General features: G+C 32.5%; 1 protein-coding gene across 1 annotated transcript in view; it reads left to right on the top strand.

Annotated features, from left to right (window-relative positions):
• LOC139507026 (uncharacterized) overlaps positions 1-18,882 on the top strand; it is a 58,289-nt gene extending 39,407 nt beyond the window's left edge. The window contains exon 7 of the mRNA XM_071295615.1: positions 17,875-18,882. The gene's annotated coding sequence lies outside the window, so the exon portion shown is untranslated. The remainder of the gene's footprint in view (positions 1-17,874) is intronic.
• Positions 18,883-22,970: the final 4,088 nt, after the last annotated feature.

Here is a 22,970-nt window from a genome sequence, read left to right on the forward strand (position 1 = left end):
ATTAACAAACATATGTATGATCATATATGAAATAAGAGATATAAGGTACTTTTTTTTAAATAAGACAGCTCGGCGAAAATACAAAGTTGATTCACATTTTTGTGTATTTAGTTATGTTTTATTTTACAGTTTGAAGTTTTCTATGTTAGTATTTTGTGATCCAAACTACTATGGAGGTGATTGTTCCATCAAATGTGTTCCGACAAACAAATGCGAAGGTCATTACTCATGTGACCATCAGGGGAACAAAGTTTGTATGAGTGGATGGAGGGGGACAGACTGTACAGATCAGGTTCCAGGCAGTGATGTCGACTGTAGTGTATACACAAGTAAGTTGACTTTAGGAACTGTGTTGACCTGGTTGTAAGGTGTGGACTTTTAGACCTTTCAAAGCTAGCAACAATCAATTTTAAAAAAGCCACCAAAAGCATTGGTCGTTTGATAATTATTTAAATGTATACTATTTATTTTTGTCTTATTGTTAATCGGCTTTAACTGAAACCATAAATGTTAGTTTGCAATGTCTGAATACATAAGAGAAAAAATACAAACTTGTGGAAATCGTTTTACCTCTGCTGGTGGAGTTTTAATTCCCCCAAGGTATCACCAGCCCAGTAGTCAGCACTTCTGTGTTGACTTGAGTTATCATTGATATGTTCATAATTATAAACTAACTGTTAACAAAACTTGGATTTTTTTAAGTACTAAGGCTTTTCTACCTCAGGAATAGTTACCTTAGCTGTATTTGGCACAAACTTTTAGAAATGTTTGGTCCTCAGTGCTCTTCAACTTCGTACTTTAATTAGCCTTTTTAACATTTTTTATTTGAGCGTCACTGATGAGTCTTTTGTAGACTAAACGCGCGTCTGGTCCTCAACCTTTGGAATGTCTTAAATTGTCCGCAGAGATTTGAAATAAAATTGATAGAAATGTCAATTTGGCTAAGTTAATATTTTTTGGGAACACTGCAGAAAGCATCTGTATTCATATAATTATTTGAACCAACCCTATAGATAAAATGGTGATTTGTGTAGTAACATGTGAGTATGAACACCCTTCATAGAAGGACATGTGTACCGATGACTAGCCAGATGAATCATCTTGACATTTAATATGCTATTTTGTGTGTGTTCATATTCGATACTATTTATTTGTTATATTTTCTTATTGACTCTACAGATAAAACAGAGTTTTCAACAAGTGAATGGGAAGGAATGTATTCATGTGACAATAAACAACACAGCTATCCGTTCTTCTTGAATGCCACAAAACCTAAACATACACTGAATTTTGTTGCAACTGTTTCCTTTAGGAACATCACAGTCCAAGTATCTGGGACATATTTAAATTTGAGTAAGGCAATATCTTTGCAAGTGGAGACATCATTTTTATATGAAGGTCACAATTTAACAAAGATTTCCTTAGAAACCAGGGAAATAAGTACATCTGGTATGATTGGACAGTTATCTTTATACAAAGCAGATGGTGGAAAACTAACCTGTATTGTTGATCCTCTGAGTTTGAAAAAAGGTATGATAATTGTTGCCAATTGTTATTTTTTCTATCTTTCATCATTTTTTTAATGTGTTTTCAATGAAAACTACATTCACCTTGTGTCATAATGACTGTATCCCTGTGACCATTATCAGCATAAACAACCATTTTAACATTTACCTGAGTGCTACAAAACTAAAACAAAGGTCTGGCTGTTGATGTAACTATTTCCTTTTTAGAAGAACTGACAAACTAATAAAAACTAACAACATGATGCATCAGTGCATAAATGCAGTTTAAGAAACACCAACCCTAAATGTATTACCGTAAAAATTTCAAGTTGTCTTCAATTTTTTTTTCTAGTAATTTAGATAAATACAACAATACTTGTTATGTGATTTTAAAAAGGAAGTGCAAATGCTCTAATTTATCGTAGTATTAATATGACATATGAGGAAAACATGGTCGTTAGTTCATGATTGTTTTTGTATCCCCCTTAAATCTACAAGCTTGCCTTCTTATACTTATTGTTATTTCTAAATATGAAGATCAGAAACCATAATATCTTGATTATAAACATTTGTAGAAGTATATCTTACATCCACACGATAGATATATTTAAGTCCGAAACTGGTATTTTCAACGATCCGAGTAGGAAAAAGCCACATACGACTCTGTAAAGTTGGCTGACATTATAAACAAATATTTAGAAAATGAAGCTCCGAAGTGTTTATTCAGACTAACCGACAATAAACTCTTCATAGATACCAAGATTAAATTTGTATTTACGCCGGACGCGCGTTTCGTCTAAAAAAGACTAATTAGTGACGATCGAATCTAAAAAAGTTAAAAAGGCCAAATAATGTACGAAGTTGAAGAGCATTGAGGACCAAAATTCCTAAAAGTTTTGCCTATAATGATTCTTGGTCGAAGTGAGTTGTGGGTAAGCGTGAATTACAAATATTGATGAATTTTTTTTATGAAAAAGCTGACACATAGTTGCATTTCGAACATCAATCAACAGATTGGACCCTTAGATAATATGCTTTCAACTTGTCAATGAAGCCTTTGCTTTACAAAACTAATGTATTCAAAAACACAGGTCTAACAAGCTTAAGATCAAAGGAACACATAAAGACACGTTTATAACCAACGACTCTCGAACAATTTTAGATTTGTTTGTAATTTATCTCCCTCCTTTAAGTCTTTGTTTCCTTACACGGCACTTATATCAAAATTTATGATGATAGAACTTTTCTCTGATAATGGTTGTCAGCTCCTTCTTTTCTGTGGAATGCACAGGTCTCCATTAGTTCTTTATTTGTGCGCTTACAGTGTTTTATCATATTACTATGGCCGTCATACTTTCAATATATTTTACTGCAGGAACTAATGGGCAAAACTTGAACAAAACATATATATATATATATAAAATCGAAACTTAAGCTACCCGCAGATTTTAATCAAATTTTTTAGTTTTTTTTAACAATTGTATGGATTATAAATCTAGCAAGTCTAAAATTGATCCACGTATGTCTCTTACAATTTCAAGGTTATAATTATACTATCTAGTCTTGTCTTGTGTATAATTCGGTGTTTAATATGACATCCGTTATCATTGAACTAGTATATATATGTTTTAAGGGGCCAGTTGAAGGACACCTACGTTGCGGTAGTTTCTCGCTACATTGAAGACACATTGGTGGTCTTAGGCTGTTGTCTGCTCTATGGTCGGGTTGTTGTCGCTTTGAAACATTCCCCATTTCCTTTCACAATGTTATTTACTATATATCAAAAATATAACCGAATGAAACTGATTAGAGTACGCATTTATTGTCGAGTTATCAGCATAGGTATTGTTACTTTATTACATGAAATGTGTTTTAATTAACAAGGATAAAAAAAAAAAAAGCACAAGCACTAGCAAGCTATAAGATAAATGAAATTTGCATGCCTATTCTAATATAATAAGTTTTTATTATTACAGCATATTTTGATGGATGTGATTTTAAAGGAACTTGTGTGAGATATGGAAAGAGTAAACGGAACTATTACTGCTGTTGTAATGATGGTAATATATTATAACTCATAAATTTACTGTTTGCAAAAGTATGAATTATTCCTCTGCTGGTGGACTGTTCGTAACCCGAGGGTATCACCAGACCAGTAATATTTCAAATATTTTGGCGACGAGCATCACTGAAGGAACATGTATTGTCGAAATGCGCATCTGGTGCAGGAAAGTTGGTACTGTTAATTTTATTATTCGAAATAACAACAAATTTGTATCCCAGGTGTTGAATTCATAAACTTTGATCAGTGCTCGGAGCAGAAAAAATCATGCTCGAAACATAAAATCCAGCATTTTGATTGGATGAATTTATTTTAGTATGAGTACAAAAAACTGACTCAAGGCCAGGCGTAGATTACCTTAGCCATATGCGTATTAGGCACAACTTTATTTCAATTTTGGGTCCGCAATGCTCTTCAACTTGTTATACTTGTTTGGCTTTTTAACTGTTTAAACTGAGCGTCGCTGATGAGTCTTAACGCGTTTCTGGCGTATAAATTATTAGCCTGGTACCTTTGATAACTTATTATATAATTTATTGAAAACAACAATTTGGTCTTTTTAACTCCGCATATTCATTCTTTTTTTATAAATGAAAATGAAATATTAATTTGCAGGCAAACACTTGCGAATACTTACTTTTACAATTCAAGTTGGTTTTTTTTCAATATTGAAATTTTCAAGTAATAATAAACTGACAATTTCATGCCAAAAAAGGAAAAAATGATAATAAGAGAAACAACAGTATACAAAACAAAACAAAGAAAACTGACACGAATCCCACCATAACCGGGTGCCCCGGAATAGTGCACAGATCCGAAGGTTAAAGATGAGATGGATATGTTTCAAATTTTCGTAACCATAATTCTTTCCTGTTTCACTAAAGCGTGACATAATGTAATAAGAATTATCCCCCAATCTGTTCTTATATGAGCAACACGATGTATGCTAGAGAAGCTTCTGATTATCATTCGAGAGTGTATTATTAGCAAGCCAAATCAATGGAATTGTGCAAATAATACAAGCATGAAAATTAGCACGAAGCATCATAATATAAACTTTTTAAGAAAAAACTGCTGGCCATAAAAAAAATCATCTTTCAAGATGGCCACCACCTTTACTAAAATGGCTGTTTTTACAGATTGAAATACCTATTTTTCTAGAAAACGTTTTCTTTGACCTTCTTTGAGTAAAAAATAATATCAGGTTTGGTGAATACCTTCTTTACATGTGACGTATATACAAGAAAAATGAATATTTGACATGTTCTGGGTTTGCGCATGCGTGAAAATGTCACAAAATTCACACACAAAAATTTGAACTATTTATACATGTTTAGCGCTTTTGAATTTTTAATGATGTTATGAATTTGTTTAATGTCATTTTTTTTAAGATTATGATACACATGCGTTTAACAATTTCGCGCATGCGCAAACTATTTATAAATAAAAACGAATTACACGCATTACAAGGGCACAATGATGGAAATCGTAGTTCATGTAACAGATGAGGATTTGAATTTCTTAAACATATCTTGGTCGTCATTCATTCTTTTAAGCATTCCATGGATAAGGTAAAAAAAAGGTGGTTAACTTTCTAAATATCGGGCAAACATCAATTATAGCTGCAGATAAACCCTTTGGTATTGGTGAAGCATTGTTAGTTGGAATGGCCAGATTTGTAAGAAGAACATAATTGTATCGTCATGTTTGGTGGATTGTACATTAAAATGGTTTGTTTTAAAATTCTGAGTGATATATTGCATGATAGTGGATGGACATGTGTCCTCACTGAAGCCGATATAGCAACACCTGGAATGGCAGATGCCTTTCATGTATGTTCAAATGTAATTATGAATAGACACGGCCATCAGATAACTGCATGTGGTTTGCTTGAATTGATAATGCCAGCCGTTATGAAAGCGTAAACACAGAAAATATGGTTCATGACTATGTGACGTTCAAGTATGTGATCAACGGGTGTAAGGAAAGAGAGTCATATCGACCACAGTTTAATTTCTGGCGTTCAATAATGAATTAAGAACTTGATGTGCCTTCGGTAGTACGCTCACTTCACGAGTCAGATATCGTACCTTTCAAACAGTCCATATCAAGCATGATACCACTCTTGGTTTTGATCGTGTAAATTATGCTCGATAGTTACCGAGCCATCTCCAAGATATGTCTTCCCTTTACGAACATCACCCACATATGGTAATGAAATTGCTAATGGTAATTGTAATGTATGTAAGACCAGCAACCTGATTTTTACAATTTATCAGGCACAAACACAAAATAATGAGTCGTGAACGGCGATTTTGGTACCATACGTTTAATCGAAGATACCGTCGAGACGATTGATGGTAGTTGGACCAGAAGTTATAATTAGTAGACTGGTAGATGAATTTGAAAGATTCAGTGGGTTGATTCATTCTGCAACAGATGAACGACATCATGAAGACTTTACGAAAACACAAAAGGATTTCTTCAAAAAACAATAAAGGCTTTCTAAAGTGATGAACGAGTTTGGAAATCCATTTCTAGAATAGTCGTCAGATTTGTACAAAATGTACTCTTAAGGAAGTTGTAGATTCAGAAGTAGGTAAGATATGTATATAAACTCCAAGATAGTGAGTCCCACAGCACGATCTTTTGTAGCAAATGTGAAACGAAGGAAAATCTGCTTTTTTAACCAGATGAAAAAGAACGTTTCCATATAAAGTACTGGTGCTAGATTGAAAGTTGTTGGTTCTGGTAGAAGGCCAAGGGGTTGGAGAAGTTTTCTCTGTGAAGATGACAACAAAACAGAATTGGTAAAGTGTCTTGCTGACAGAATTGCTTCTTAATAGACAAATGAAACTGCTTATGCTACTCAAGGTGAAAACATTCTTTGCAATTTCAATACGGATACTTCCTAGCTTTCCCCTTGTAATCATGAAAAGAATGATGCACAAATGATTGTCCATGATAAACATGCTGCCATTAATGGTTGTAAAAAGTAATTTTAAGTAGTACTGACATAGATGTAGTAGTATTAGGAATTTCCGTACTCGCAATATTAGGTGTGGACAAATTATGGATAGGTTTTTGAAGGAAGACTGTCGATGGCTTCCAGTACTTGTCATATCAAATGCGTTTGGTCCTCGTGTAAACGTAGCAGCTTTTCCTTTCTTCCATGCACTTAGTTGGTGTGACACTGTGTCGGCATTTTATCGGAAAGTGAAGAGGTCAGCTTGGCAGACATTGGAAGTATTCTTAGATGTAACGGACGTTTTTTTCGCTAAGGTGTAGGAAGACACAGACATGGACATCATAGAAGTATTTGTTTGCATCATGTAAAGAAACCCTTTGATATTAACGAGGCACGAGTGAAATCGTTTGCAAGGAAACAGCGGCCTTATGATGCTTTTCAGCCTACTACAAAATCATTATCATTACCTGTGGCAGGTGGATAGCATCATAATATTGCTGATTCCTTGCAATCGATTTTATCTTCTGGAGCACATCAAAAGAGAGGCATATATATATCAAGGTGGACATGTTTGGGCTTGTCCGAATTTATGCATTCGACAGGTTCGTGTACGCATACCAAGTCATGAATACAGGAGTTGGGTTAAAAAGAAATGACAATTGGAAACCAAAATGGACTTCTTTGGTGGCCGCTGATCCTTGTGTCATGATGTTTTTGAAATGCGGATGCAAGAAATTCAGCTGTGTTGGTAACTGTAAATGCTACCGTTCTGGCCTTTCGTGTACAGGTTTGTGTATTGGTAACTGTCAGATAATTATAAGATAAGCAACCTGTCTTTTTAACAAACTATATCTGCATTTGAACTTAACAAATTCAGTGATATCACTAGTTAAGTTGATAGAAATGAAAAAAAATATGACATTTTCCACGTTTTGCCGCCGTTTTGGGACCGGAAGTCACTTTTTTCTTTATGTAAGTATTGTTTTTCGTACATAAGGAACTGTAATTTAAATTTTATCAAAACTTACATCGGATTATTCCTATTACACAGCTTTCAAAAGATTTACGAAATTTAACTAATTGGAAATGTCGCCATTTGCAGCATGACCGGTGGCCATCTTGAAATTTATTTTATTTTTTTATGGCCAGCAGCTGATTTTTTTTAATTATCATTTAGTCCACCCATATACCACCGTCGTCCACAAAAGACCCATCAGTGACGCTCGAATCCAAAAGAGTTTTAAAAAAAGTCAAATAAAGTACAAAGTTGAAGAGCTTTGAGATCCAAAATCTTTTGAGAAAAAAGTGTTGCCAAGTACAGCTAAGGTAATCTATGCCTGAGGTAGAAAAGCCTTAGTATTTCAAAAAATTCAAAATTTTGTAAACAGTTAATTTATAAATATAACAATATCAATGATAGTTCATGTCAGCACAAAAAAAAAGTGCAATGATAAAAAACGTCAAATTCTTTTTAGAATAACACTATCTGACATATTGAGTTCTTTGATCTCATTAATCCCAGTGAACCTAAGCTTTAACATAATATGGAAACTAGATGGTCTGCCTCGTAAACAGTTCTTTTCCGCGATCTGGACATAGATGGACAAATTCAAACTAGAATCACCTGTGACAAACGTAATGATTTCAACTTTCCAATTGTCAACATTCCATTCCCCTTCACACACCATCAGCCCAAGTTTATGCCTTTACATATTTCATTAATACGTTATGTGTTGGCATTGTCATACTATGCCGATTATTTTACCAGAGGTGTGCACCTGATGTGCTATTTACACAAAAGCTACCGAGCAACCTTATAGGAAGGAACGAATTAAAACGATCCATATTATTTTACGGTTGTAATCATGAATTGGTTATCTAATGCAACAGTTTTCTCAGTCTTAGATCTTCAAATACCAGAATAATCGTTCAGTTTGTAATTTTGATAATTATCTCCATTTTCTAATTAAACATTTTGTCTGAATGTTGATTTTATTGCGAGGTATCCACGCATAACAGGAGACTCTAGCCATTTCGATGCACCTGGTCTAATTCTGAAATTAATTCTTACATACTTTTGTTTGTTTAACCCTGTATGATGGCATTGCCCATGTGAAATTTTAAAATTGTTTGTATAAACATTGAACGCCAAAAATATTTGACGTATAAAATTTTCTGACGTCAGGCACGCAAATCAATGAATGTGTTTGTAGATTGATGTTTTTGTGTTCTGTTTAAATTGTTCCTTTTAAAATTGTTACACGATGGTGACTACTGTACCCATATTTTGACTATTTTATTTATTATGTCTGTTTAGTTCACGCATCACTGTAAATATAACGGAACTTAATAAGACTGTCAACAAAGTGAGAGGTTTAGCGCTATAAAACCAGGTTTAATCAACCATTTTCTACATTCGAAAATGTAACACTCAGAAACGTGTCCTTCCCCCCAAACGTGCCCGATTTGCCCAAACGTGCCCACGTAAATGAACTGCAAAACATGTGTCTCATTGGCAATCATACCACATCTTCTTTTTAATACTAGTTGTAAAAGTGCGCCAAAGCTTTTTATTTGTATAAAACGCCCAAACGTGTCCATTTTTAATACCCACCCAAACGTGTCCAAAACCACAAAACGTGTCCATCTCAAGCTTGTTTTCTTTTACTGATTTGACTACCTTTCGTTTCCATACTATAAATACGTAGGTAATTTTTTTTTTTTTTTATTGTTACTGTATACTCATTTTACGATCTTTTGCTATTTCATTAAAAGATAAAAAATTAAAATTAAAAAAATACCCGCTATAGGCGCTTTTATCTGCGCATTAAAACCTTTGAAGCATTCCACTTTTGATAATGTGCCATCAGTTGTATTTGGAAGGCAACATTTTGTTTTAAATTTTCGTAACTTTTATTTAAAACGGCTTCTATTACATAACAGATATTGACGTAGCTGCCTGCTTCTTACTGAAGTTATAAATTTTTAAACAAATCCGATTTGGTCTTTACTCGCATTATTTTTTTAGACTAAAATCTCAACTAGTGTTAATCACAAATAACAGTAAAAATTAAGGCCAAATCTTAAATTCCCAGTATGCTAATAGAACCTATCTACAGAAAATATTGTTAACATAATACCGTTCGAATAACGAATGTAATATTTGGTACTGGACGTTATGTCTCTTGTTCATGTGTCTTTGGTAATGCTCGTTACCTAAAATTAATTAAAAATACCAGAACTGTAAAATAAAAAATGATTCACATAGCAAACGATTAATTCAACTGTACTCACATTATTTGTATGTTCGCTCTTAATGAGCAAGAAAAACTTGCAACACAAAAAGTAATTTCAGTCAAAAGTTAACTTATATGTTACAGATTAAAATTTCAGTTATGATAATCATTAACAACCATCATTGATCAAACTCATGTTAATATATGACCACTCCATCAACTTTTATAGAACTGATATAAACGTTATCAATGTCCTTTTTGACATACATGTATTAGCGCTAAAAGACGTGAGACCTTCTGCCGTTTAAAATGGACACGTTTGGGCAAATAACAATTATAGGACATGTTTGGGGATGCGAAAATCGGACACGTTTGAGCAACATTGTATAATATGGACACGTTTGGTGGGATCGGACACTTTTGAGGGGGGTGGACACGTTTGGGAGTGTTACATATATACTTTTCAATTTTTGTAATTTGATGAAAATATTTTAAAAGGAGTGAGAATTTTCAAATTTCACTATCTTTAGCTTAAACTTAAAGTTTTGAAATTAAGAAAATTTGATGTCTCCACAAGAAAAAAAATACAAAGAAATCAACAACTAAAGGTCACCGGTCCATACGGCTTTCAACAATGACCAAAGCCCTGGACCTTTGGCCATAAAACTTTCGAGTCAGTTTTTTGTACTCATACTCCAAAAAAATCAACCAATCAAAAAATGCTGGATTTCATGTTTCGAGCATGATTTCTGTGCTCCGAACACTGAGCAAAGTTTTATGACTTCAAGGCCTGACCTCATAGTCAGAAAAGTTTGTTTATGGTTACAGTTCTGATCGTGACTTCCATATGTTTTCGCATACCCGTTCAGCAATGGTTAATTATTACATTTTAGGAACAATTGGTACAAGTTGTACCAAATCAACCATGCATCCGAGTATAACTACAAAAATGAATACCAAGAAAATCAGCACAACTACAGATTTACCACAAAAATCAACTAGACCATATGTCAATGTAACACATAAACAAACAGCAATTGCCCAAAATACAAGAACTACAAGAAAAAGTCATTATACAGGAACTTCCGGTACGTATATCTACGATTAAAGTCGTCCTGATCTGGAAATTAAATGTATATATATATATTGTACTTGCAACACAAAAATAGTTGATATTGTTCGAGTTTGTTTTTGTTATCTTACTTCAAGACATTTATCCATGTTTTGTATTTATATTATAAAAACTGATATCCATATTTTTTGAAAGTAATACATGTGTCATGATGTGTATTCATTATTTTCCCAATCTACAAGTTTTAAACATTGCACTAATTTTGAAATTGATTATTTTACAATCACTAAGAAATTTGCCACAGTAATATATCAACTCTCGAAGTCAGAACAAATTTGACAAATTCTTTGCCCATTATAAATTGCGACATACACAACTGAGTATTAGTTCTGCAAACTTGTCCTTTTGTGTTACTCTTAAATGAATAAATATAGCATATGCTTTACATGAATAGATATGGCATATGCTTTACATGAATAGATATAGCATATGCAATACATGAATAGATATAGCATATGCTATACATGAATAGATATAGCTTATGCTTTACATGAATAGATATAGATTATGCTTTACATGAATAGATATAGATAATGTTTAATATGCAGCTTTTACTAATAATTCATTAATATGTTCATTCATACAATTACTCAATTTTTCCCTGGTACTGACAAACCTAGTTGGCCAAGTGATTTATATATCGTTGGCTAGAAATTTGACTTTTGTACATTGTGATTTAAAATATTTAAAAAGTTAGAATGATATCATTTAGTATAATTTTTAACAAAATAAAATATGTCTTCTGTTAATACTGAAAATAGTCATAAATATGTATTTATTATAATGTGCAAAGTTTTGAGAAATTTAACTGAATTTAATAAATTTTAAACAGTTTCCAGGATAGTTTAAACGTTAAACAAATAGTTTTTAAAGAATGTTATTAACTGTGACTAATGAACTGTTAACTTCATAGAGCCAAACATTAGCATACATGTTCGCATTGAAATATATGTACCTGCTTTAAATCTGACTGAATGACATTTATGTACCTATGCCTTATAATCGGTAAGTATACCTTAAGAAACTAATCATTTAATTAATTATACGGGGTGTTTTTTTCATATAGGTGTGTGTCTTAAATTATTCTATATGGTTCCATTACTTAAGAGAAATGTACTAAATAAACAAAAATCAGTAGAGTGTTAATGGAATATGGTATTGGTGGTATTATGTATATTTTTAATCAATTTGTTGGATTGTTGTTTTAGTTAATGTTGTCCTCAACAATTAGAAATTCACATACCGTATAATCTAGTCGGCAATAAAAAGCTCCGGCATGAAAAAATGTTAAAAAAATGAAACGAGAAAACTAACGGTCAAATTGAAAGACAAACAATTTACGAAAAACAAATATGACAGACTATAACAACTATCAGATGAATCATTTTCGTACAAAATAAAGCAACAGATTTAGAGCACAAATATTATTTTAAAAAAATGAGAAAAGCATGACATTGTGCAGTACAAAAATAACGTTTTCATTATATCGAGAGTTCATAGAACCTTAGTTTTCATAACCGTTTATTAATGTTTAAAACATAAAAAAGATATGCTATAAATATTGTACTATAATCTGTTGTGTGTAAGTATCTTTTTTTAGAAATAGTAAACACACGAGACTTACAAGGTGTAGATGTTCAATAATAGATATTCCTTAAGAAGTTCAACAAAGCTTTCATGGGCATATTTCATCATAAAATGGATTCTAAATAAATTACAACAAACAGACATACGACAGACATATCGCTAACGTAAAAAGGTAGGTATTCTATTTGTTTATCTTGTAAACAGCTTTTAAGAATGAATGTAACATGTGTGCTCTTTCAGATGTTTCATAATTAGATATAGGAAGATGTGGTATGAGTGCCGATGAGACATATAAAGGCAACAGTAGTATACCGCTGTTCAAAATTCATAATTCGATAGAGAAAATACTAATCCAGGTTACAAACTAAAACTGAGGGAAACATATCAAATATAAGAGAACTACGACACAACAGAGTCACAACACCGAAATGTAACACACACAGAAACGAACTATAATGTAACAATGACCATTTTCCTGACTTGGTACAGGGCATTTTATGAAAAAATGGTGGGTTGGACCTGGTATTGTGGCATGTCAAACCTCCCGCTTTAATGGCAGTGTTAATTATAACATTAAAATGACAACATTACACGACAGGGTTACAATAAAGAAACAGATAAATGGGAGAAAATAAAGGACAGCGAAACAAACGAATAATAGCCATCAAAGGTAACAGGTTAAAGAATATTTTTATATGCCAGACGCGCGCTACGTCCACACAAAACTATGCTCTGATGTAAAAAGTTTGAAAGCCATAACTACAAAGTTTAAGATCACCGAGGACCAAAAGTTCCAAAAAGTTGTGAGGCCAGGGCTATCCGCCTGGGACAAAAACATCATTATTATCAAGAATTATACATAGTTTTGCAAACAGTTAATTTTATAAAATGACTATATAATAGATATCCATGATTAAACTGAAGTGGTGACTAGCTATAGAATAAAAACGAATATATTACAAAATCACAGCCCTGTTAGCCATAGTCAATGCAACGCCCAAAGTGACGCCGCATTTAAATTTCTAAAATGTGTTCCAAAAATTAAGAAAGAATTTGGATGAAATTCAAGATTAGATTTTTATGACTGATCTCACTTATATTAATAACAGTGAAAATTATAGTACTAATTAATATTTAATTGTAGTAGTACTTAGATAATTAATTGTATTATCTAGCTTTGTGGGTGTTTCTTCTGATCAAACTGCAAACCAAATATATAGTGTAAATTTCGTTGATCCAAAATTAAATCTAACAAATGAACTGGATGAGTAGTTATCCCCAACACAACACAAAAATACAACAGAAAAAAAAAAACGATTTACAACTACAAACGTTAAGACTGAGAAATGGGAAATTGATAATTGGGAAGTTGAAATCGTCCCGTTTATCATAGATTTTCGTGTGAAGTCGTACATCTGTGTCAATAGTGAGGAAAAGATCAAGGTATAAAGCAGTCCTTCTAGTATCAATAGTATCCTTGATTTCAAGTTCACTGGGATATATGAGATGCAAGTATTGGCTGAAATATGGGTTATTCATTGATAGGACATCATCAATATATCGGAAAGCTAAATTAAAGAATTTCGCAAGGTGCTTTTTCTGTTTGTCTTTTAGAAGGGTTGAATAAATTCTGCTTCATACGAGTACAAAAACAAATCGGCTAGTAGGGGTGCACAATTAGTTCCCATTGGAATACCGATTGTCTGTTGAAATAGGAATCCTCCAAACTCAACAAATATATTGTCGATCAAAAAGTCCAGCATTTTGATAATATCATCTTCAGTATACTTGAAATCACTGAAGAGACATGTATTGTCGAAATACGCATCAGGTGCAAGAAAATTGGTAGCGTTAATTCTATTACTACCACTGGGTCGATACCTCTGCTGGTGGACTATTAGTCCCCGAGGGTATCACTAGCCCAGTAGCCAGTACTTCGGTACTGGCATGAAAATACGGATTTTTTGTGTTATTAAAATTTGCTGTTACAAAATGATATAAATTATTATAAATTAAGGAATGTATCTCCCTCATGCAAAGCTCTGATTCCTTTCACGGATTCGGCTATACTTTTAGGACCTTTTAGATTATAGCTCTTCATCTTTTATATAAGCTTTGGATTTCAAATATTTTGGCCACTAGCATCACTGAAGAGACATGTATTGTCGAAATGCGTATCTGGTGCAAGAAAATTGGTACCGTTAATTTTATTACTACCACTGGGTCGATACCTCTGCTGGTGGACTTTTAGTCCCCGAGGGTATCACCAGCCCAGTAGCCAGTACTTCGGTACTGGCATGAAAATACGGATTTTTTGTGTTATTAAAATTTGCTGTAACAAAATGATATAAATTATTATAAATTAAGGAATGTATCTCCATCATGCAAAGCTCTGATTCCTTTCACGGATTTGGCTATACTTTTTTGGACCTTTTGGATTATAGCTCTTCATCTTTTATATCAGCTTTGGATTTCAAATATTTTGGCCACTAGCATCACTGAAGAGACATGTATTGTCGAAATGCGCATCTGGTGCAAGAAAATTGGTACCGTTAATTTTATTACTACCACTGGGTTGATACCTCTGCTGGTGGACTATTAGTCCCCGAGGGTATCACCAGCCCAGTAGCCAGTACTTCGGTACTGGCATGACAATACGGATTTTTTGTGTTATTAAAATTTGCTGTAACAAAATGATATAAATTATTATAAATTAAAGAATGTATCTCCATCATGCAAAGCTCTGATTCCTTTCACGGATTTGGCTATACTTTTTTGGACCTTTTGGGTTATAGCTCTTCATCTTTTATATCAGCTTTGGATTTCAAATATTTTGGCCACTAGCATCACTGAAGAGACATGTATTGTCGAAATGCGCATCTGGTGCAAGAAAATTGGTACCGTTAATTTTATTACTACCACTGGGTCGATACCTCTGCTGGTGGACTATTAGTCCCCGAGGGTATCACCAGCCCAGTAGCCAGTACTTCGGTACTGGCATGAAAATACGGATTTTTTGTGTTATTAAAATTTGCTGTAACAAAATGATATAAATTATTATAAATTAAGGAATGTATCTCCATCATGCAAAGCTCTGATCCCTTTCACGGATTTGGATATACTTTTTTGGACCTTTTGGATTATAGCTCTTCATCTTTTATATCAGCTTTGGATTTCAAATTATATGGCCACGAGCATCACTGAAGAGACATGTATTGTCGAAATGCGCATCTGGTGCAAGAAAATTGGTACCGTTAATTTTATTATTCTGGTAGATTCAGTGTGGTTCTTTACAAAATATGAATTATTGTAATCCAAAACAAGAAATTTGTATCTATGATTCCTATTTTTATAGAAATAGCTCTGTTTAATGAGAGGGTGGAGTCGATATTTCAACTGAGCATGGGGAATAGTAGTGTAAAGGGTCGAAAAATCAAAAGTCTTTATGTTGCAGCAAAATTGCAAAGATTGTGATCGAAGATTAAGCAGTAGATCTTTCGAATATTTGAAAATTCACATCTGGTTAACACCACTGATAGAATATATCTCATCACAATATTTTTGAAGCCCATCTTTAACTGTAGAAAGAATAGTAGTCAGTATTTTAGAAAGAGGTTTAGTCGAACATTTTGACGATCCAGCTATGTATCGTTCTTTATATGGAGTTTTGTGTAGACAACTCTCCATCAAAGTCACAATTTATAAAAGTAAACTATTATATGTCAAAGTACGGTCTTCAACACGGAGCCTTAGCTCACACCGAATAGCAAGCTATAAAGAAGCCCAAAAAAATACTAGTGTAAACCATTCAAACGGGAAAACCAACAGTCTAGTCTATATATATATATAAACGAGAGAAAAGAGAAACGCTTATGAACCACATCAACAAAAATCAATTACTGTGAAAATCAGAACATAAACCTACTAACTGCTTGAAGTATACAACGAATTATCAGAGTCGACAAATGTGATAACTGTTTTCGATAGATGTGAACAGACATCCCTCTGATTTCAAATGTCTGGTTTTGAGCGTTCCTGATGAAGGTAAATCCATTAAAAGCGCTTCGTTCGCATGAAATTTTTAAACGTGCTGTTTTCAATTTTTTACATTACTGGGTCGATACCTCTGCTGGTGGACTATCAGTCACTGAGGGTATTATCATCTCAGTAGTCAGTACTTCGGTACTGACATGATTTATAACAAACCTTTCTAAACTTGTCTGATTATAAATTTTAAAGAAACTAAGGTTTCAACTCCCTCGGGCAAAGTTGACCTTATATGAATTTGGCTATTGTTTTAGGTATTTTTGTCATATAGCTATTCAACTGTTTCGGTACTTATACATCCCTCGGATTTCAAATGTTTGGCTTTGAGCGTTCCTGATGAAGGTAAATCCAGAAAAGCGCTTCGTACGCATGATATTATTAAACGTTTTGTTTTCAAATGACTAACCAATTTTCATTTTTTTCCAAGTAGCTCGCATTTTAAATTTATGATTTTTCATGCGTTTTAAGTTCGATACTTTTAAATAACTTGATATTATAAAATAGTGGACCAGGATCGACGTAATCATTCGTAGCACATGAAATATCACACTGAATTAAAATGATCGTGTTTCTCAGTCTATTGTTTCCTGTGTTAAGTTGCATAAACTGTTGTTTGTCTTTTTGTTTAGCAAGAACACTAGCAATGATATTTTGAAACTTTATCTTTAAGTTCCGTCTCCTGTCGAAGCGTGTTCTGTCATAATTTTTCTAACTTCTTTTGTTTTTGGTTTTGACTCGTTAGAAAAATGTAAACATTAATATTTTGAATTTAAAAGTAGGTGTTCTATAACACAACTTCGTTAACTGACACTTTGATGTTTATAGAATTAACTCAAACACAAGAATCCATTTCTTGTATTCTAGATATACGCTTACAGATTATTGCTATATATATTATTGTTATCATGTTGCTGACATGATCGAAACCAGCTTATTTAAAAAGTTCATCATAAAGAGGATGCAAATGGTGTTCAAGGATGCAATCCATGCATGCTCATAACGTATGCAATGTATTGACCTTTTTCTCCATTAGAATGTAGTCCTAGAAACGTCAATGAGACGGCATTTATATTTTCCTTTACAACAAAAATTATACATAATAGTACAAAACTTTAATCTAGGACCCTCCAATGTTCAATTCGAAGAAACAGTGCATTGCATGAAAAAAAAATTCGGCGTAATGAATTAATAAAATGTATAGTATATTTGAGTTGTCATAGGTCAGGATGATCAAAACAATGAACAAATATCAAACTACATCATAATTGATATGGGTATTTATTGTGTTTCTCTTTTTTCATATGGTTATGAATCTTCCTTTATGTAAACTCTTTTAGATAAATATGTGCAATATGCAGTATGCCAGTATACAAGATGAACAGTACTGATGATTCCAGTATAAATAATATTTCACAATCAACTGATCAATAAATTGTATGGATACTTTTGTCGCTGCAAGTAGTCAAAGCCGTTTGAAATATATATTTCTGGACGTGTAAGGGAGAAACTGAGCCAGTTTAGGATAAAATTGAAATGCAGTCGCTATCTGCTCAGTTCAACCTACTATTAGCATTTGATTGCTTGAAGCTAGCCTATAAGGTCTCATTTCCTCAACACTATGTAAATAAATGATTTGGCAAACTGAATTAGTAATTGTTTCATTCATAATCTTATATGAGTACCACTATTGTTTTTGATAGATAAATAACTTAAAGAAATGAAAACAGTTGACGTTACTTTTTGTGGATTTGTCTTTTTTATTTGCTTGTAACTTTTTTATTATCTTTCATTCATTGTTATGTGTAGATTGTCAGTTTGTGGATACAAACATGCAAAGTTCATTGTCAGGAATCTTTAACGTAAGGGTACTCAAATTGCACCCATTTGACCTTAATTTTTACTTAACGTTAGATTTTCATACAGACACAACTTTACATTATGTGTTTCTTTAAATGTCCTTATTTGCTATATAGTTTCAGAACAAGGAATTTGATTTATTGAATCATAGACAAATAGGTTTGAATCCTCTCCACTAACGATCCAAAAGACTGAAATGATGAGTACGTAAGCCTGTAAAAATCGAATAACAGATGTTTTGTTTTCTTTCTTCATTTTTTTGTTACAATATTTTATGATTTTTATGCTATTTGTTAGAAATGAATGTCTGGGTTATATTTTATATTCTCATTTTCAGTAGACTTTTTGTTGACGTCGTGGCAACATTTCCGCAAATTTTACTTTTTTCATTGGAAAGTTATCTGGTGGTACATAATGTGACCGTTTTGTCAGGGTATACTTTATTATATCTACTTATGTTGAAAGACAAAATAAACAATGGCAAACTATGCAAGTACGATTTGTTTTGTCTCTAAGAAAAGCGTTTCGTATGCTTTTCTGTACACCTTTTATGGCTGTAATTCGTGCGACTGGTTTGTTTAACTGTAAGTGTGCCTTGTTACAAGCGGAATGTTGGCTAGCTATAAACCCAGCCATTTTTCATCAAATGTCCTATACCAAGTCAGGAATATGGCAGTTGTTATCAAATAGTACGTTACTGTGACTGTTTTGTTTTTGTTGCACTTCATTATTTCTGCTATACCTTTGATTTTCTCTTATAGTTGTGTTTCCCTTGGTTTTATTTTGTAGCCGTAATTTGTTTTCCCTCAATCGATTAATGACTTTTGAACAGAGGTATACTACTGTTGCCCTTGTATGTATCTTATGAATTAAACTATTTACTTGAATGCATTATACAATTGGATATTTGTTGAGTTTTTTGTATATAATTTTTTATATTTAAAATTGACTTTGTTAATTATATTTTAATTTCTTTGTGATACTTATTGTATTTTGATGTCTTACATTATGTTTGATTTTGTCTCTCTTCTAATTTTCAATAGAAGGGGACATTGTGTTTACTTTTCTGCTGCCTTCCTTCCGTTCGTCCTATCCATATCAAGTTTAAGTATTTGGTCGGAATTGATTATCATGTACTTACATGTATGATTACAGCAACTTGGAATTCAGACAAACTATGTTACATGTGAATTAAACTTTAAATGTTAAATTCAGGTTTTGGTCTGTGTTTTTGTTTTTCGTATTTCGCAGTGTACTCAACACGGATACATAGTATGTTCCGGACAAGGTGCCCTTTTGAACACAGATTCTGGTTTCCATGTATGATAGTTTCTGCTCCTCTTTAGTATTTGTATAGTTGGTGCTTTCCTTACTTTTAAACAGCGCAAAATATACATTATTTTCATAGCATATTTTGATATGATTGATTCGTTTTATTCCATAATATCATACAATTTCCTTTGTTTGTGTTGAGCATGAAGTACATGTTGGGTCGATGCCACTGCTGGTGGAGATTTATTTCCCCGAGGGTATCACAAGCCCAGATGTCAGCACTTGTGCTGACATGAATTTTCATTGATATGGTTATATTTATTAATTTACTGTTTACAAATTTTGAATTTTTTTGAAATACTAAGGCTTTTCTACCTCAGGCATAGATTACCTTAGTTGTATTTGGCAAAAATTTTAGGAATTTTGGTCCTCAATGCTCTACAACTTCGTACTTTATTTGGCCTTTTTAACTTTTTTGGATTCGAGCGTCACTGATGAATCTTTTGTAGACGAAACGCTTCTGGCGAACATACTAAATTTAGTCCTGGTATCTATGATGAGTTTATTGTTAAAATAATGCAGTTTACATTATACTTGGCAGTTTTTGGATTACTTTTAATCGGCTACGTATATATAAATTTGATAAATGAAAACCAAGATTCTATGCAAAAACATTACGAGTTAATAATAATAAAAAAAAAAGAGAATGCAATCATATTCACACACTGAGGAGGTAAGACAACATTAGTTAAAATGCTAGAAATGTCAAAATATGTCAATAAGGTTCTGTAATACTAGCTAGCCCAACAAAACTACCAAGGTTGGACTATAATTGTAAATATTCCACTAATTTCTACACAGTGGCACCAATCGCGTTGCTCACGACAATTTAAATTGGATGTTGTCAAGGAACAGTAAAAAGTAAAAATCACAAAAATACTGAACTTAGAGGAAAATCAATTCAGAAAGTGTATAATCACATGGCAAAATCTAATAACAAAACGCATCAAAAACGAATGGACAAGAACTGTCATATTCCTGACTTGGTTCAGGCATTTTCAAATGTAGAAAATGGTGGATTAAACCTGGTTTTATAGCGCTAACCCTCTCACTTTAATGACAGTCTCATCAAATTCCGTTACATTTACATTGATGCGTTAACTAAACAGACACAATAAATAAAATAGTCAAAATATAAATGGACTATGTCTCAGGTTTTGATAAAATTTTGCATGCAACCATAGCCTAAGCGGGCATCGCTCGTTGATCTACAACCGAAAATCGAAAAAATAATGTATTTATCTCTTTTATTATCTGAAATATTACAGAATGATTTCTTTCAATATGGGTGAATATTTGTAAAGAAAGCAAAAGAAATCCGCTAAAATCTTCTAAAATTTAGCCTAAAAACATCAATCTTGAATTTCAACTCAAGAGATTTTTCTTTGAAATCTTTATGTTGTTGACGTATAAATTTCTGTATTAATTATAGAAAATAATCTTAAGGTCACCGACTTTTTTTTTGTCTAAACAAATTTGTTTCTTTGTTGGTAGTAAAAAAACCTTTAAAACAACCAACGTTTTACGTCCTGCAACGCGATGGCGACAACAGTGAATGATGTATACCGTTTAAACGAAGTTGGTGACCCTATCTTTATTTTGGATCATTAAAGCCGAAATTAATGTATCAACAACATATCTTTTTTTAAGAAAAATCTGTGAAGTGAAATTAGAGATTTGATGATTTTAAAGACAAAGATTAGAATATTTCCGCCTATTGTGTGTGCTTTCTTTACAAATGTTCATCCATTTTGAAAGAATTCAATCAGTAATATTTTAAATGATAAATGAGATAAATGTATAAATTCAGTTGTAGTTCAACGAGTCAAAATGTTATGCAAAATTTTACTGAAATCCGTGACATAGTCCATTTACTGTTACTTGACCTTAAAGGGGCACTGGCTGTCAAATTCATGCTCATCGATTTAATCAAATTCAACAATCCAAACTATTAAAAGTCTAAAATAAACATTTAACAGGACATGGCATAGAAATACGTAGTTTCGTTTCGTGTGTATTTTAGTGTATACGTCATCTAATTAACTATCGAGATGACCTCTAAAGTCATCCAATGACCACATAAAGGATGTAAACATAAATATAAATATAAATAGATTAAGCAAATTCGTGCTGTTGGATTTTTCTAGGTCTATTTAATAACATATTATAGATGATAATAGAGGAAAAATAAATTTTTATTATTGTTTTTACCTGTCTCAGAATGTTTTTTGTGGATCGAATCAGTCAATCAAAACCTTTGTTTCACTTTCAATGTTGACATTCTTTTCCTTTCAATAACTTTATACATACAATTCGCGTGTTATCCATCTCAAGCTAAGGGGTTAAATTGAAGTTCACATGAATACGAATGCAATGAGGTCGAATTATTCACTTGCAAGTGAATATTTATAATCAATGTTTTTTTTAGCTTTTTTGACAAAATTCAACCATACTGGATGTTAATAGCGAATTATTATTTCACTATTTGCATTTCATTGATGATTGAGCAAAAACATAATATATTATATTTTTTATATATCTCGTAGCTAGTGCCCCTTCAAGTAGTGTTCGGTGACAAGTCGTGCTCTTAGAAAGGATGACATGTTGTTACTGAAACAAATGGATTGTATGTGTGTTTCAAACGTAAATTTCAATCTTCCATCCTTTGTTTTCAAAATGGCAATGACAATATCCCGTCTTTTTAATGGATATTTAAACTGCTAGAAATTTCGTATAAAGAACGATACATAGCCGGATTGTCCTGATGTTCGATTTGATATATTCCTAATGTTCTTAGTACAATAACGTCTACAATAAAAGATCACATTAAACAACATTATGATGTGGTATTACTGTATACATTAACAACTAGTATAAATTAGGAAGATCTACTGCAACATTTTTAATCATTATCTTATCAATTTTGTAGTGTCATCAATACGTCATAATTGTCTTTGTATACGCTATATACTACTATTACATATGTTCAATCAAAATGTTGATTGCATCTTCTAATTGAACATGACCTTTTTACAAAAAATGTAAATAAAAATTTCTTGCTTACGGTCAAGAAAAGCTTTTTTTCTTTCTTATGAACAACATAAAAACATCGAAGGTGACATCTATTTTATTTTTTTTGCTGACCTAACTTTCAGTATTTCAATCTGTACTGTCGTCTCTTATATTTGAGTGAAAACGATATTTAGGATACTACTGGAAAAAAAGGTCTTTGGCTTAAAAATAT

This window comes from Mytilus edulis, chromosome 1 (genome assembly GCF_963676685.1).
Source record: "Mytilus edulis chromosome 1, xbMytEdul2.2, whole genome shotgun sequence".
NCBI lineage: Eukaryota > Metazoa > Mollusca > Bivalvia > Mytilida > Mytilidae > Mytilus > Mytilus edulis.